A 17,670-nucleotide genomic window follows, 5' to 3' on the forward strand; every position below is an offset into this window, starting at 1 on the left:
CGATCAATGCCGCTTTGAATTCCTCATATGTACTAATGTGATCACGTATTGCTTTAAACCATAAGGAACAAGGTGGGAGTAATACATGGGGTATTAATTTCATATATTGTGATCTATCTATACACATTATATCGCATTCGTCTTGGAATTTCTCTAAGAAAGAAGTGGCATTTTCATTACACTTACCACTGAATTTACTCATAGCTCGGATTTCACTCATCTTAACACTTAATTTTACCTTCTTTCTATCGTTCCGTGTACTTGTCGAGTGATAATTTCTATCCATAACGTGCTGCGTCGTCACACCATCTATGTTTCGCCCATCTGTACTCTTCGGATAATTTTCTTCTAATAGAATATCCTCATCAGACCCCGGCGAAGGCGAGTTCATCTCTATTGAGTGAGGAAACTCCAAGCGCTCACTACCCAAGTTATTACGGTAAATGTTGTCTTTAGACTGTAACGTTCTAATCTCTTCCTGTATAGTAGCTAATAATTGCGTATTCGCACGTATGTTGTTAGAATTGTTGATGACCTGGATCTTTTGCTGTTTAACGGAAGATTCTATTACTTCTAAATCTTTTTTTACAGCACTGATTTCTTGGTTTTGGTGATTGTGCTTTTCCTGACAATCATCGGATATTCTTTTTAACTTTTCCTCAAACTGTGAGGATATATCATTCACCACCTGGACAATTGTCTGTTTCATTTCATCTGATTTCTGTTCTATCCGTTCTATCCGTCTACCTAATTCCTCATATTGTTTATTATATTCGTCGAATTTCTGTTCCATGGTCTGGTTAGATTCGTTGAGCTTCTGTTCCATGGTCTGCTTTAATTCTTCATTTTGCTTGTTAGATTCGTTGAACTTCTGCTCCATGGTCTGGTTAGATTCGTTGAACTTCTGCTCCATGGTCTGGTTAGATTCGTTGAACTTCTGCTCCATGGTCTGCTTTAGCTCGGTAGACATCTGAATCAATTGTCGCTGTAAAGCGAACAAGATTCGGTCCTCCGATGGCAATCCTGGTGTTACACTAGTTTCAACGTTGTCACTAATACTTGATTCACGCTGCATTGTTTCGTTATCCATTTTTCTTATAATTACTTTACCACTTCGCAATATGGTCAAATTCGTATTCATTCACTTGATTATAAAAGTAAATTCACCCTTACTTTTGCTTCGGGACGTGAATTTACAGTCGTTCCCGGGTGAGGTAAACCAAAAATTTTTATAACGACTTATCAAAAAGATAGTCGTCAACCTGGTTCGGCTTAGTAAGATATATATAAGTCTCGAGTGGTAGTAGTCTTTAATAATTATATACTATCGTTCTCACCTTTTATATGAATAATAACGTCGATAAACAGTGCAACAAAGAATGGTTTATTAGTTGATATATTTTTATAATATATTTTCCTTAACATTGACAAGCACCGAAACTTGCTGACACGGTATCCATAAACATGTACATAGCAACAACTATCCCATAATAATATCTTACATATCTCAAAAAAATTCTTCTTCTGTTATTATTAAATTAACATTCTATGAAGCATAGTGCATATGTATGAGCACTTTCTGCCCAAGGTACAGGTAAATATTAATCAATCCAAAGTATTTTGTTATAACCAATGACACAAACAGCTATTGAAGCAACTACAAATGCTGAATATCGTCCTATTTCCACATTAACCTCAGAAGGACCTATTGAATTTGTTATTCCGGGAGAAACAGGTGAATTTATTCATCCTGCATATCTATATCTTTATGTACGTTGTAAAATTACTAAAGCTGATGGTACAACTTTAGCTAACGATGATGTTGTCGCACCCGTAAATAATTTCTTACATTCTTTATTTAGTCAAATTGATATTTCGTTAAATGATAAATTAATTAGTTCTTTATCAGGATCTTATCCTTATCGTGCATACATTGAAACATTATTAAATTATTCTCATGATGCTTCTCAAACACATTTAGCATGTGCCATGTGGCATAAAGATACTGCAAAAAATTTTAATAAATTAGATAATACAAATGCTGGTTTTCAAAAACGTGCTAATAAGGTGAAAAATAGTAAATCTTTTGAAATGTATGGACGTCTTCATACGGATATTGTAAGTTTAGATCGTATGCTTCCTAACAAAGTAAGTTTGCGTGTAAAACTACATCGTAGTAAAGATAATTTTTGCTTAATGTCTGCTGAAAATACAAGTTATAAAGTTGCACTTGAGGAAATTATTCTTCATGTACGACGTATTGATGTAGCTGCAGATTTAGCTATGCAATTAAATACACGAATGGGTTCGGAAACAGCCAAGTTACCTCTGACGAGAGTGGAAACAAGATCTTATACTATACCTGCAGAACTAAAGTCTTACAGCATTGATAATCTTTTCCTGGGTAATGTTCCTAAAGGCCTGATTATTGGTTTCATATCCAACACAGCCTTCAATGGGAAACCACATCTTAATCCCTTTGAATTTCGAAACTTTAACGTTAACAAACTGCAATTACAAGTCGGTTCAAAATCATTTCCTCCCAACCCCCTCACTCCTGATTTTAATAATAATTTATACCTTCTAAGTTACTATACTTTGATTTCAGGTACTGGTATATATTATCAAAATTATTCACATACTGTTACTCTTGATGAGTATCCAAACGGATATGCTCTGTATGCATTTATTCTATCTCCAACAGGAACTTTAGATGATAACACGTGGGATGTAGTACGCGATTCCCCTGTAAATTTAAAAGTATCATTTTCAGAAACTTTAACTGAACCTGTTACATGCATTGTGTACGCACAATTCGATTCTTTAGCACAAGTAGACAAAGACAGAAATATTTATACTGATAACACCTTCTAATTTATTTAGTTGAGTACAATGCGGGTTGTTGTTCACTTCTCGGCGTATCATGATAACGAAGATGAGTTTATTATAAAAGAGCTAGCCATTGTTAATCCTGACGTTCCCTTTTTTCAAAATTGGGTTTTTAAACCACCATTTCCTTTAAATAACTTATCTGAGCCAATCATAAGCACAAACAAATATCTAGGTGAGAATGTGTATGGCATTACCTGGCACGAAGGGGATGTAGAATATTCACATCTTAAGGAAATACTTCAAACATATTGTTCAAATACTACAACCATATACACATACGGAATAAATAGAAAGTGTTTTCTTAAAGAAATTCTTCAAAGAGAAGTTACAAATTTGGAAGAAATAAACTGTCCAAAGTATACTGCATTAAGTTTTCACGTTCATCGGTGTGCACATAATAAGCATCGTTTCGGACAATATAGATGTACTGTTCATGAAGCATTACTGTATAGTGAATATGTGAAAGTGTATGATTATGTGTTACATGTGAATAACAGTGATAATTACATTCCTACTACAATTAAAAATAATCTTCATCATGTATAGTGATGAATTATTAAAAGTGTTACTAACTGATAAAGTGACTGGTGCAAGTGTTACTGGAATTTACCCTATTCACAAACTTCCTGTAACGGTAAAACCTCCTGCAGCACTTGTGATTAATCTTGATACATCTGATTCTGCTGGTTCCCACTGGGTTGCAGTGTACATCAATAAGAAAAAACATGGGTACTACTTTGATAGTCTTGCTATGGACATTCCCAAGGAAATAAAAAACTTTTTGTCGAAAAATACTAAAATGTACTTTACAAATATTCAACAATATCAACATGATAATTCTGTGTTATGTGGTTATTTTGTCTTATATTTTCTGCATCATATTATTCGCACTCAATCATTTGAAAAGTGTTTAAAATTGTTTAACAAGAAAATTTTGAAAAAGAATGATGCTATTGTTTATAAACATGTAAACAAATTTTTAAAAAGAAAACACAAATAATTTTTTTAAATTTTTTTATTTATTTATTTATGTTAATTTACATTTTTAATTTACAATAATTTTTTTTAAAACTTACAACCATGCATTTTATTTACAATTCCTCATTACAATCTTGATAATGCATTAGTTAATGCTGTTGATCTTTCATATCTCCACCAATAATTCAACTGTTGTGCATTACGATATGCACATCCTGATTTCTTTACAATACTTGTGTGAAAAGAACAATATTCATTAAATGTATTTCCACATAATTCATTTAATGAAGGACAATGTTTTGTTTCTAAATCAATGACATTATCTAATGCAAATATTCTTTTAATCCAAAGAGATTTCTCTAAACCTTTACAATAAAAGGTTGAATTCTTTGCGCATAATTGATATACAAGGTTTCGTATGCATGATACAGTATATCCAGTTTTGCTATCCCATTTCAATCCATGCAAATTTAATGTTAACCAGTCAATTTCTTTTTGACATCCTAGTGATAATAAATTATATTCAACTGGTGATTTTACCAAGCAATGGAAATTTACTGTATCATCGCATGCAGTTAAACAAAACTCACGAATAATAAATTCGTTATCAGACATTTTAAAACCTTGAATATCGATAATATACTGATTTACACATGGTGAAATTTCATTTGTATGAAAAATAAAAAACGGAATTATCTGTCCAACAAATTCTGTATTTTGTAAAAGATCACAAGTTTTATGCATAAAGCATAGAAATGAGATTTCACTATGTTCTTGTTCAAACACTTCAAAGAGTTCACTAAGAGTTTTGTCAAGAGAAAAATACTTCACTGCAAATGATCCAGTATTATGAAAATGTCTACATTCATGAGGAAGATGTAACTTGCATTCCACACATTCCATTGGATTATTGTTGTGTAAGTATACTTTTATAGTTTTTAATACACAGTTCACATTAATGTTTTCACCATTACATAACACACATGAAACACTAGCACTATTCGAATACATTTTTTCAATCTGAAATATTCTCTTTCCGTTTGTCTTTTCTTATGAAGATCTCTAGTAATTCCGGTAAATAGTCTGTATCACTTAATAATTCCACATAGGCGTCATAAAATTTTTCTCTTGTTAATAGTCCGATAATATGCGTGTTTGCGTACAAATAAAACACATCATCTTCAACACTAGGACTTGCTATAATACTCCAAGCGCGGATTTCCAATAATTCTGGACGCGTCGTCATAAAATCATGATCAAAATCATGATTAGATCCTGTCGTACATCCCTCACATATTAGTGTTTCATTAAAATTCCATTTTTCAATAGCCTTCTTTATACATTCGCGATCCACTTTTTCACTATTACAACAACAATCTAAAGCCCAAAATCGTGATGTTCTTGATAATACAATTGGAGATGATGGCGGTGTTGGTGAAACTGTTAGCGCTGGTGAATCTATTGCATCAAAATCAAATTCTTCATCTGACGATGATTCGTATATTTCTGTTTCAGCATCAGATATTGCTTCAATATTGCTATTGCAAAGATCCTTCTTCTCATACGACTGCATGATGTATCTTTATATATTTTGTCTCTTATAACCTGTATTTAAAGTATTTTCATAACCGCAAGGTAATCACGTGTTCGGCATTCCCAACATTAAAGTTATTTTTATTAGTTTGTTCCCAATTTGTGATGTTTATCTCCCACGTCCGCAATCTTCCTTTTGTTCACCTACCGCGGCGCCAAAGTTATTTCTATCAGTCTGGCGGTATTCTGTAATGTTTACCAAACGTGTCAACGGTCTTCCTTTGTATTTGAATTCAAGTTTTAGCAACGCCCTGCAAGCATACATCATCACTCCTACCCAACCGATTTTCCAAAAGCGCGCGAAAAGTTCAGTTCATGTCTTAAGTTCATCAGCAACAGACGTACGAAAACCACGCTCTGTATATGTACCAACATAGTGTATCATAGCGTACACGAGCTTTTACCACGTTCACTGAGTATAATCACACAGTGTTCGAGTAATAATTACGATCCGACAAATTAAAAAGTCCCGCATGAATAAATATTTCCCTACCATCATACAGTGTTCACCTCCGATGCTAAGGGTCCCAGGCTCATTCTCAATACGTATCACATAAACTTTTACACATTATAAGTGCTCTCACCTTCTAATAAAATGGTTTCCTACCACTTTTTTAAAATATTTTCGAAATTATTTGTAGGTTCACATTTTTAATATGTTCGCAAATACAATTTGCTCCGAGTAATTTATTACGAGAGGTTAAATTAATAGAAATCGATCCATAAAATAAGTTGCTTCGAGTAATTTATTACGAGAGGTTAAATTAATAAGAAGCAAACCGTTAAATATATTAGGAAAATATCTTTTTATTTTCTCCACATATTGTTCGACAAATAAAATAATCACCATCTCCTTTAGCCTAACAGGTATAATGGTGGGACTCAAATATTTCATTTTTTCCAAATTATATATATATATATATATATATATATATATATATATATATATATATATTTCTCAATGTAAGTTTCTATTAGTCAAATCCATTTGTATAATATCTTTTATTCTCTCACATATTGCTCGACAAATCTTTTATTCTCTCACATATTGTTCGAACATCTTATTTCTTCCGACTAATTTATTAGGAGAATATAAATATTAATTTAATCACTCATACGGATTATTAATTTAATCACTACTGCGGAATATTAATTTAATCACTACTACGGAAGTAAGTGATACAGAATGACGTATCATCATATCAACAGATTTAATTCAAATCAAACCAATTCAAATTTCCATTATTATTATTTTTAAAAATATCCAGTATAAAGTCTCTACAGACACGCATACAGACTCGAAAAAGAGCACATGACCTTTCCATGTCAGCACAACTAAAAAAAAAAACATAAGAACTTTCCAAATCCATGTCATCAACCCATAATGACATACACGCCACCCTCTGACAACACATCCATTAAAGGACCATGTTAGAACATAATTATTACGTAATGTACCGTTAACATTCTTCCTTTCGGGTTTAAAAGTTTGTCTCCAACTACTGAAGTACTGCTTGAAATGCTGTCTTTCTAATTGTTTTCTGTTAACATTATATTTGTTCCATTTTATTCTAAAATGTCACCGAAATTGAGCATTTTGAACATAAGAGAACAAAAATAATCAATTTTATTCATATTTTATAATAAAATACTTCAGTAATAACTTGCACGTTATGATATAATTTAAGAAACTAAAGCGAGAAGTTTTAACAAGATAGTCCCTCTTTTTTAAAAAAATCTGAAATCATCATTGTTTTACCTCGAAACCATTACCTTGGCCCTCAAATGGAGTTTGCCTGTTATGTGTGTTCAGTACTACATGAACCAAATCTAGAAATGTTTATAACAGAATATGAAAAAAAAATATTTCTAATAAAAGATATTTTAAACTACGTCAATAGGTTAAAATCACTACAAACTTTTCAAAAGAAATAATTGCTCTCATACTGATTAATCATCCAATATATTATCCCTCATTTAACTTAGCTGGATACACACAATTGCGAATTTATTACAATACAATTGGATAACATTATCTCAGTTTGATTTCATTATTTATTCGAGATTCTTTTTCACATTTACACCGATATGACAGAAGTGTCAAACAGATGGACATTCATAAAAACTTTTATTATTATTATTATTTCTTATGAATAGTTTAGTGATATATTTCCCACAACATGCAGTTCTAACTTTACACACTACCAAGACCTATGTTCCAATAAGGTTGTTTACTGCAATTATTATTATTATTATACCAATAACTAACTCTATGGCCTATAAAACCTGGAGCTTCAATGCCGCCTTCACATAAGCTCTCCACTGAGCTCTGTCCTTTCCCAACTGGATTCAGTTTCTACTTTGTATTCCTATTTCAGTGAGATCAATATTGTTTTTCCATTCGCGTCTAGGTCTTTCTATAAGACTTTTTAATAATAATAATAATAATAATAATATGTACATTCTTCTTCAAAAAGATTGACCACCCACCTCACTTTGAAACGATCTGTATTGTTGCCTACAGTTTGCAATTAATTCAATCACTTTTTCTTTCTTCTTCTTCTTCTTCGGGGGCGCGGTGGCTCAGTGGTAGAGCTTTCACCTCCGGTGCTTGGGGTCCCTGGTTCGATCCCAGCTCGCGCCGTGTGGACTGTGGTGGACAAACACCGCGCTCGTAGGTTTTCTCGGGGATCTCCCGTTTCCTCCCATTTTCTTCATTCCACCATTCACTCGTCTCTTATCATCACCGTCTCTAGCCTAACCAGCATAATCGTGGGACGTAAAACTTGAAGATTTCATTTCATTTTCTTCTTTTTTTTAAGCAAATTGAGATCTTTATTTAGAGTTATAGTATTAGAGTTTTCCACGTACGGTACCCATAATATAATTTCAGGGTGGGGATGGCCAAGATTTTCTAAACAAGGCTATACGTGTCTAATATACATCAGAAATGGTGTGGGTTACTGAAAACTTGACACCTGACTCACTACCCACCGTGACCTATGACCTATTGGACCCATAACCGACCGTGCCCCGCTCTGATCCACGATCCACCATTACTTACCACTAACTGTGACCCAATCTGACCCACCATGAACCCACTCCAACCCACCGAAACCCATTGTCATCAAGTCTCACCCATGATCCACTTCTCCTCGCCACTGACTAAAGAGTTTACACTTGTATTAGAAACAAGGCTGTGAAATTATTACTGATCAGAGTTTGAATTTCTGCGGTCAATCACTCAAGCATTGCTTTGTTACAATACCGGTGGACCTAACTTTTACGATATAAAATGGTAAAGTGTTTGTCATAGGCCATATTAAGATGAATTTCAATTTTATTAACATATATTATTATTTTCTTGTTGGATTACACATACTTTTCAGTGGAAAATAGTATGACATTTGAAAGTTTCAAATCAAGGTAAAGTACGCTAATATAAAGAAAAAATCTGTAAAATTAGACTGTTTCGAAAGCCAACTAGTAAGTCCTATTGTGACTATTACAATCACAAATAGCAATATCCAAAAATGCCTGATTTTTTCACTTAGATATATACTCATCTCAGGTAAGTAAATAGAAAGAAATGAAAAAGGAAGAAAAATGGTAGCGTTGAAAGTAAAACATAGAGAAATTCACCAGTGTTCAGAAGACGCTGTCTACAATGCACTGAGCAGAGTGGATTGATGGGTCGTAGTGCATCGGTGGGTCAGTGGTTCATGGTGGATCAGAATGGATCATGATGGGTGGTGGGTCAGAGTGGACCACGTCCTGTTGACCCACGACCCGCTGACCCACTTAAATTTTGACCCAAGACCCACCGACCTACTCCATCTCTGATATACATGTATAGAGAGCTATTAATCCTTTCATATTCTGAAACACGGATTTTTGATTGCTTCTAGTATGCAAAACTCCATCCCCTGAAAAGGTCATTGCCCCGTAGAACTTGCTAGCTACTCCGTTGGGTACATACTTAGTATAATAAGCTAGTACTTACTCCTAACCCTAACCACACCACTGCCCTGAAATAATCCTAAAATACCTCAAAGTTATTTTCTTTGTGTCGCCATACAGTAGCTCGGAGCAAGAACTTAATTTAATGCCCGACAGCAATTGAATCGTAACTCGTAACTATACTTCAACAATAAAGACATCAGACGTAAGTAGAGAGCACTTCCAAGTCGGAAGCAACATCCAAAAAAAGAAGCAGATAAATCTCAGAGAAGAGGGGAAAGAAGCACTGTCGGATGTTATCTTCATTCATCTCGATATATAAGAAGAAAAATAATAAAAATAACCATGGAAAGAGGTGTACGTGACGAAACATACGCTTTTTCATTTCGCCTCTCCCTCTTGAGCATCTACTTTAAGAAGGAAAGAAACGAAAGGCTTTCTGCTTCACTCACTCACCCGAATCCCAATAGAGGGCAGCAATCACGAACAAAAGAGTGCTAAATCTTGGAAAAAGTATTCTGTCTCCCGTAAATCATGGAAAGGCATCAGTGGTGGAAGACAGGAATTCCTTCAGATACGTAGCCTGCTTTCAATTTTTCATTGTTTATTTCCGACGTTCTATCTTTCCTTCATCTTTCTCACTTTTCTTTGTTTCCTGCTTTTGGTATTTCTTTTACTTTTTGTAACAATGCAATGGATTAGCTTCTGGTGAGCAGGACAATGTTTCAAATGTAATAATAGAGTGGAATCATCCTATACCATATTGATTTCGCTTTAGATATAACTAAAGATGGTAAGCATTCTAAAAAGCTCTATTATACATTTGTGCTTGAGAAAGTCCATTATTTGGTAAGGGTGTGTCATTGCAAAAACAGCTTCACAAGTAAAAAAAAAAAAAAAAAAAATGCAAATTCCGACTGTGAGTTGGGAACACGATAATTAAAATATAACGCCCCTAAAAACATTCCAAACTGTTAATAACTTTACTCAAGCCTTCAAGGTTAACGTAAGTCTGTAGGATTGCACATGCTTGCATTTACACGACTACAGAGCTAAACAGAGCTGTAGCAAACTTACTAGTATTTTGGTTGCACGCTTGCTTCAAGATTGTCAATAATAATACATAATAAAACGTTATCCTTAAGAGTATTTTAAATTTACATATCTCTCAACTGTGACTTAACATTTTCACTTGGTAAAGGCATGCACACAGCACATTTCTAAGATTAAATCTAACGCGCATGCGTTCTTGCGTAGCCTTCACTCTTGCACCTAGTCTAACGTAAGCGTACACATGCTTATTCGTCAAGGCCATCTGGACTCGAAGGATGACATAAAATTTACACTTAGAAAGGCCATACACAGAGAGAATTTCTAAGGCTGTCTAACGTGCACGGTTTTTGTACAGCCTTTGTTCTTGTACGTACCTAGTCTAAGTGTATACAGGTTTATTCGTCAAGGTTATCTGGACTTAAGGCATGGCTAAAAGTTCACAGTTGGCAAAACCATACACCAGAGATGATCTGTAAGGTTAAGTCTATCAAGAGAAATTAAGGGTGAACTTAGACTCACCATAGTCATGCATGCCTACTGGGGTAGAGAAACAGATTTGGAAATGATATCTTTTGGAAAAAAAAAATCAAATTTAAAACTTCTTGTAACTTTATTACTAGGCCTATTTATTTGGAATACGTCACATCATGATCATTGAATTCGACACTGAGTATTTGGATGCTTATTGCCCCGTCCGCCCCAGTTATATTATTATTGTTATAGAAGAATCTTAAATTTGGACATTTATAAGACTGTAGCGTCCTTAGTTTTTAACATTCAGTAAATATGAAATTGTTAAGGATTTGTTTAATATGCAGTTTTGAAATTTTCAATAATCTAACAGTAATACTTGAAAAAAATCAACTTTAAGTTGAATTAGCAACATTGTTAACCTGGTAGTATCGCCGAGCACACAGACAATTTGTCCTGTTGATATCTGCACTGCGTTGACGGAGAGAAAAATTGAGCGCATTTAGAAGCTAAATATGTATACAAGCGGATTTTCTGGCGCTGCCGCGGTAGAACTGCAATCCTAGAAAATCCTTGTAGTGGTGCATGTGATTTTCCAAGCGCCGCCCCTGCCACTACAGGAGAAGTGCAATCCTAGAAAATCCTTGTAGTGGCGCTTGTGGTTTTCCAAGCGCCGCTCCTGCCACTACAGAACAACTGCAATCCTAGAAAATCCTTGTAGTGGCGCTTGTGGTTTTCCAAGCGCCGCTTCTGCCATTGCAGGAGAACTACAATCCTAGAATTATCCTTGTAGTGGAGCAATTTTCTGAAGTGTCTAGTATGCGTACAGAAGCAGATAATGTTTATCAAAATATGTAACCACGATTTTCTGTATTCTGCACGTGTTGACTAAAACGTAGAACACACACAATTTCTGTCTATTTGTGGCTGTACAGATTGGTCTGGTCCAAGTAATAAACCTGTACGTAGCCTGGTACAGGATCCCGCCCAATTTCAATCTAAGAATTTTCTAAACTAAAAATTAGCTTTCTTTCTCTTTCAGTGCAAAATTTCAAATTAATATCTGTTAGTTTAAACGTCACAAGTGCGTTTCAAGATAAAATTGTCCTGTTTGTATGTTTGTCGAAACTGATGTTCAACAGTTTCATTTTCACCTTGGTGGAACTGCTCAGTACAGTACCAGGGACAATATGAATGTATATCAACACAAATATATAATATAATTTAACTGTACTGTAACATGACAGAAATTAATTGGTGAAAGGGAAAAGATATTTCGTTAAACTATTATCTCAATACTTTGTAAATTATCCATATTTTAACCTTTAAACGCCTATTGACGCACATTTGCGTCATGGCTTTAAACCTTCATAGCTCAGCCTTAATTAAGACACGTAGATAATTTTGGTATTAATGTGTTCGTGAAGAATGAAGCTTTCCAAGAACCTGCATTTTATGTATGTGGAGTACCACGGCAGAATGGGGGAAGGGTAAATTTCGTGTTTTTTGTTTTCTCATCAGTTTTTTGGGGGGCATCCTCCCTCCCACCGGGAGTATAGTCATAAAACTTATGCGAAACAATAAGAAGTCCACTATACACTAATACCCCGCAAAAGTACTTGTTGGTTACGTGTGTGGAATAGTGTGGGAGGTTCAAAGTTAACCAATTTTGGGCTGCCAGGACCTCCCAAATTCTATTTTTTCATATTTTCCCCGAATTTTTTCTCTTTCTTCTTCATCATCTTCTTCTATAAAGCGGGAATTGGACAAGTGTTACCTAATTGGAATTTGTGATTCATAAGCTTTGCAATGATGTATGAATCGTGACTCTGTCGTAATTACGGAGGTCACTAGGGCCCCTAACGTGAGAATCTACGATTTCGTTTAAATTCCTTGCCGGCGTTTAATGGTTAAATGAAATAAAATTCAACTCTCAGAGTGGTGCTAGTAGATCATTCACATATCTTTAGATCAATTAAGAAAAGTCACGTGATAACTGCAAATTATGTGCAGACAGAACATTTCTTCTATAAGAAACAATACATATATAGCAATATGTTGGTTTAAACCGTAAACATTTTCTATTTTGTGTAATCAGGAAATTATGCAATGTAAGCGGAAGAATAAACATGATGCCACCTAAACTAGCAAGAGGAGGTAGGTAGATCGATTTGGTAGACAACTCAAGAGAGAGTACGTGGGACCATAGAAGAGGCAATATGTATTCCATCATCCTAGCCGAAGGAATTTGGTGAGTACAAAACTGGTTCATGACTTAGTAACCCATTGCTTATATTAAAGTCATAATTGCCCATCTTTTCTCCCGTCAAAATTCATTTTTCTTTTTTTAAATTTGAGAGTATGCTTAGTCACAATCCATTAAGAAGCAAAAGGCCACAGCACCAATTTTGAACAATTAACAAAATATGATGTCGCGAGTTTTATTTAGTAAATTAAGCCAATTCCAATCAAGCTATTTGTCTGCACTAATCTGAACTTAATGATTGAGGTTGTTATAAGTATAGATATTAGCCCGTATACTAGATATGTTATTACTTTCTCAGCTATGTATAGTCGAATGGCAAGTATGTCAGCGTCCTGATTTCGGTTCAAATAGTGGACATACTTTCGAAAATTTATATCGGATATTGCCATCTCACGACAATCTCCGAAATTACTTGTAAGGAATTTTTCAACACTGAGTTACCAGAAGAGACAACGATTTTTATGTATTTTTGTCCTTATTTTCTCTTATGAGTGGTTTCCAACCGTTTTGTTCATGCTCCATCCAAGTTTCACTAAAATCGTAATGTCTACCACTGTGAACTATTTTATTGCTTACACTACCGGACTTACTTCATTCAAAACGTTTCTGACTGAAAGAAAGAAACGTGAGAAAAACTTACTGCATAAAAAGAAACTAAAATCCGGTGACGTTTCACTATTCAATATATATATATATATATATATATATATATATATATATATATATATATATATATAAAGGCCTTGTGTCCATCTTCAACACAAATTAAACATAACTTTCTTACAAGGCTGTCTATATTCTTTATTATAAATTAACGAGAAAAGTTACAGTTTCGGAAGTATATCACTTCCTTCTTCAGACTACTATTCCAAGTGATATACTTCCGAAACTGTAACATTTCTCGTTAATTTATAATAAAGAATATAGACAGCCTTGTAAGAAAGTTATGTTTAATATATATATATATATATATATATATATATATATATATATATATATATATATATATATATATATATATATATATATATATAGATAGATAGATAGATAGATAGATAGATAGATAGATAGATAGATAGATAGATAGATTAAAAATCCGGTGACGTTTGTAATAAGGCATATTTTGAAAACAATTTGAAATATTACTGCAGTGATCATTAGGTAACTATAAAAAGGATGAGGACGATCTCTTTTAATTTATGATTTTAGAACCTAATAAGGTTTATCTAATTTAAAATCATTCATATATTGTTTAGTTATATTTCGAAATTTTATAATCATAGTTGGGATTCCTATTATTATAATGGTGGAAATTATTTAAAGAACTACCCTGTTGTAAAATCATAAATTAAATGATTCCTTACCATCCGTTCTATCTTTATATAAATATTATATGTAGTTAGGATATAAAATTTTCTGGTAAAAGTACTTATTTTCTTCTATCAATTTTAATAGTGTTTTTTTTTTAAATTTTATAAATTGTTTAATGTACCTATATTCTCGAAGTTGAGACGTTTAAGTTCTTTCCCAGTGAAACGTGAACCACGCTTTGGGGATCACTGCTCTAATTGTATCTAAACGTGAAAGCAATGTCTTGAGAAATTATCTTCTTCGTCCGTTAAGTACAGTATAATTACTGTACTACATTTCTTATATTTTCACCAAAATCCGGGGTTTTTGCTCGTCGTGGTGATTGCTCGTTCGTGAATTTCGTTTCGTTTACCCCAAAAGAAGAATTTTATTGTGGCTTTTGTTTTAATAGAACTGGTCTTGCCCAAGAGCACAAAATCAATCTTTATAAAATGAATACACTTTCTATTATATAATATTAATCTTCACTGCACTTAAATCTTGTACTATTTCTATTACTAAGGACCCAGAGGTATGGTTTGAAGTTAAACTATTGCAGTAAATCAACAATTTATTTACATATTGGAACTTTTTAAATAGCAAAATTATATACTAAAATTCCTTCAATCTTTCTCACAGCACTTAGGAAAAATAAGTACGCTGGAGCAAAAATCGAGATAATTTATAGAAAAGTGAAAGAGCATATGGAAAATGGTACACCTGAAAGGTGTAAACTAGGGATGGCCACAAAGTTCCGTTTCCGGCGGAACCGGTTCCGCGAGTAACAGGTTCCGCAGATTCGGTTTTCAGAACCGGTTATGGATCTGGATCCGAAAACTTGATTCCAGAACCGGATCTTAGGAACCGGTTCCAGACCTGGATCCGAAAGCCCCCAAAGACCCGTAAAGGATGCACAAAGTTCACCTTCAAAACACTGCAAAGAGGACCATGCGCTTGTGCCCTCCCCGCCCAGACCCGCTTGTGCCCCCAGAAAAAAAAATGTCCACCAGTGGGTGTTTAGCCAAATGAGTTGGCCGGTTTGCCTGTTTAGCCAATGGGTTTGCCAGTTACCCAGGTTCCAGACCTGGATCCGAAGAACTGGTTCCAGACCTGGATCCGTAAAACTGTTTCCAGACCTGGATCGGAAAAACCGGTTCCGGAACCGGATCTTCTAGAACCGGATCCGTTCAGACCCGAAAACCGGTTCCACCTAGTGTAAACAAACCCTTATCTCTGATTGGTCAAACGCCTGTCAAGGTATTTAAAGGAAACTTTTAATTTTTTAAATTGGTTTTCTCAGCAATTTAACAGCTTTTCAATAACTAATTGCCAATATTTACTCAAAGTTGAATATATATTCTTCCGTGTTCACTAGCATAAAATTGAGATAGTTTTGACAATTTATCGAGCAACTTGCCAGGGTCAGAATCAGACACAATTATACATTGTTATGAGTAATTTTAGCAAATATTTGCGTCAGATTGACTCGGAATGTGCACAAATTTCATGCACTAAAATTATACAGAATAACAACAGAAACATTATCATGCGTAAAAAAAAATACATCAAAAGCATTGAAACTGGAATGAAACTCTCTGAAAGATTAGAAAAAAGACAATAAAAGAATGTCTACATCCGTGGAACAATGAGATACGAACAGAAAGGTAGATAGCAAATGATATGTCTTTTCGTGCTTCACAGAAACTATGTCGACTTTTCTTTTAATATTAGATACTTCGAAACAAACTGCAAATTAAAATTTACTTTTGCAAAATATACATTTTTCAGACAACTGAGCGAAACATGTAAGGATTCATTACAATCCAAGCAACAGGAAACAAAAGTGTATGTAAGGAGCAGCAGCAATAAAATTTGTTCTTTTCCTCTGATCTCAAATATGATATCTAAAATATATTTGATGTGCCATTTTGTTTCATTTAAAGATGAAGGAAAAGCAATTACAGAGTAAAAAAATTCTTTTTCTAGTTCGTTCATTTTTTTGTTTTGTTGTTTTTATTCGCTATTCAGATAGAGGCAAGGAGTTCTTCAACTTTAGACTCGGACTCATGACTTTCGAAGAATAGCCGCTAAAAGAAAATCATTACTGGCAAGAGGCATGACAAGTGAAAATCACCTAATGATTCAGCAGTAAGAAGAACTATTTTGGAAATAATCCATGAAATGATCCATTTTATTTATGATACGATTTCAGTTTATACCATCATTTACCGGCAGACGCGCACCCAGGAATTTTTGTTGGGAGGGGTCCAAGGGTTTTAGGTTTTTTTCGAGGGGGCTGTCCAATATTTGTATGTAGTGTTGAATCTGTGATATTTTACACCTGAAAAGAGACAATAAGTAACTGTTAACTACTGCCATTTATATTCTCAGAATAAAATGATGAAACGAGATTATTTTTATAAGAATAGAAAGAGCATGGACGAGGGATATAATCTAATATATAGGCTATAGCAGTAATTTATCCGTAGCCTAAAGATTCGTTTTATCTGTATCTGTGACAAGTAATTATCTGTAATAAATAATGTATTTACCTGTAAAAAGTATAGTTATGTTTAAAAAAAATGTTTACGAATGTTAGACGAGTTACGAAGTTTGAGAGGGATGCAGACCCTCTGAATCCCCCTCAGTGGATGCACCCCTGTTTAGCGGTTACGAACGCTGTTCGAACGGAACGTAAGGGCACGCTGAACGTGACAGTGTTGTGTGAGATGCTGTAAAAACGTTGAATCCGTTTTCCAGAAGGGCTGCATTGTTCCTATGACGAGAGCCCAAGAAAGCAGCCTGCTGAACTGGCAGTGGCAACGATGCTTTTTTTTATTATTATTTCAAACTAAAAGAACATCAGTTCTTCGCATGCGTTTGATTCTAATGACATAATGGGCTGAATTTGAATTTAAACGACATCGGAAGTGGCAGTGTTCATCTCAGCGACTCCGAAAACTATGGACTGAACACTAATATCGGTCATTTTCGATCATTTTTCGATGCCTCCCCCTCTCCTAAGTTGCATCGTCAAAGTGAAATACTAAAAATCCATCCTATTTTCGAACCTCAACTGCGTGGCAAATTTGGTCAATATTGATAGC

The 17,670-nt window shown here is 34.3% G+C and overlaps 1 long non-coding RNA gene across 3 annotated transcripts in view; it reads left to right on the forward strand.

Moving 5' to 3' along the window:
• LOC145690066 (uncharacterized) overlaps positions 1-17,670 on the forward strand; it is a 905,981-nt gene that overhangs the window by 786,892 nt on the left and 101,419 nt on the right. The window contains exon 1 of one of the 3 annotated variants that reach the window (XR_014132148.1): positions 13,051-13,198. The exons of the other annotated variants lie outside the window; for them this stretch is intronic. This is a non-coding gene — a long non-coding RNA (uncharacterized LOC145690066). Of the gene's footprint in view, positions 1-13,050; positions 13,199-17,670 lie in introns of those variants that run through there. 3 annotated transcript variants of the gene reach the window in all.

The sequence above is a fragment of the Thermobia domestica genome, chromosome 7 (assembly GCF_964235325.1).
Source record: "Thermobia domestica chromosome 7, izTheDome1.hap1.1, whole genome shotgun sequence".
Classification (NCBI taxonomy): domain Eukaryota; kingdom Metazoa; phylum Arthropoda; class Insecta; order Zygentoma; family Lepismatidae; genus Thermobia; species Thermobia domestica.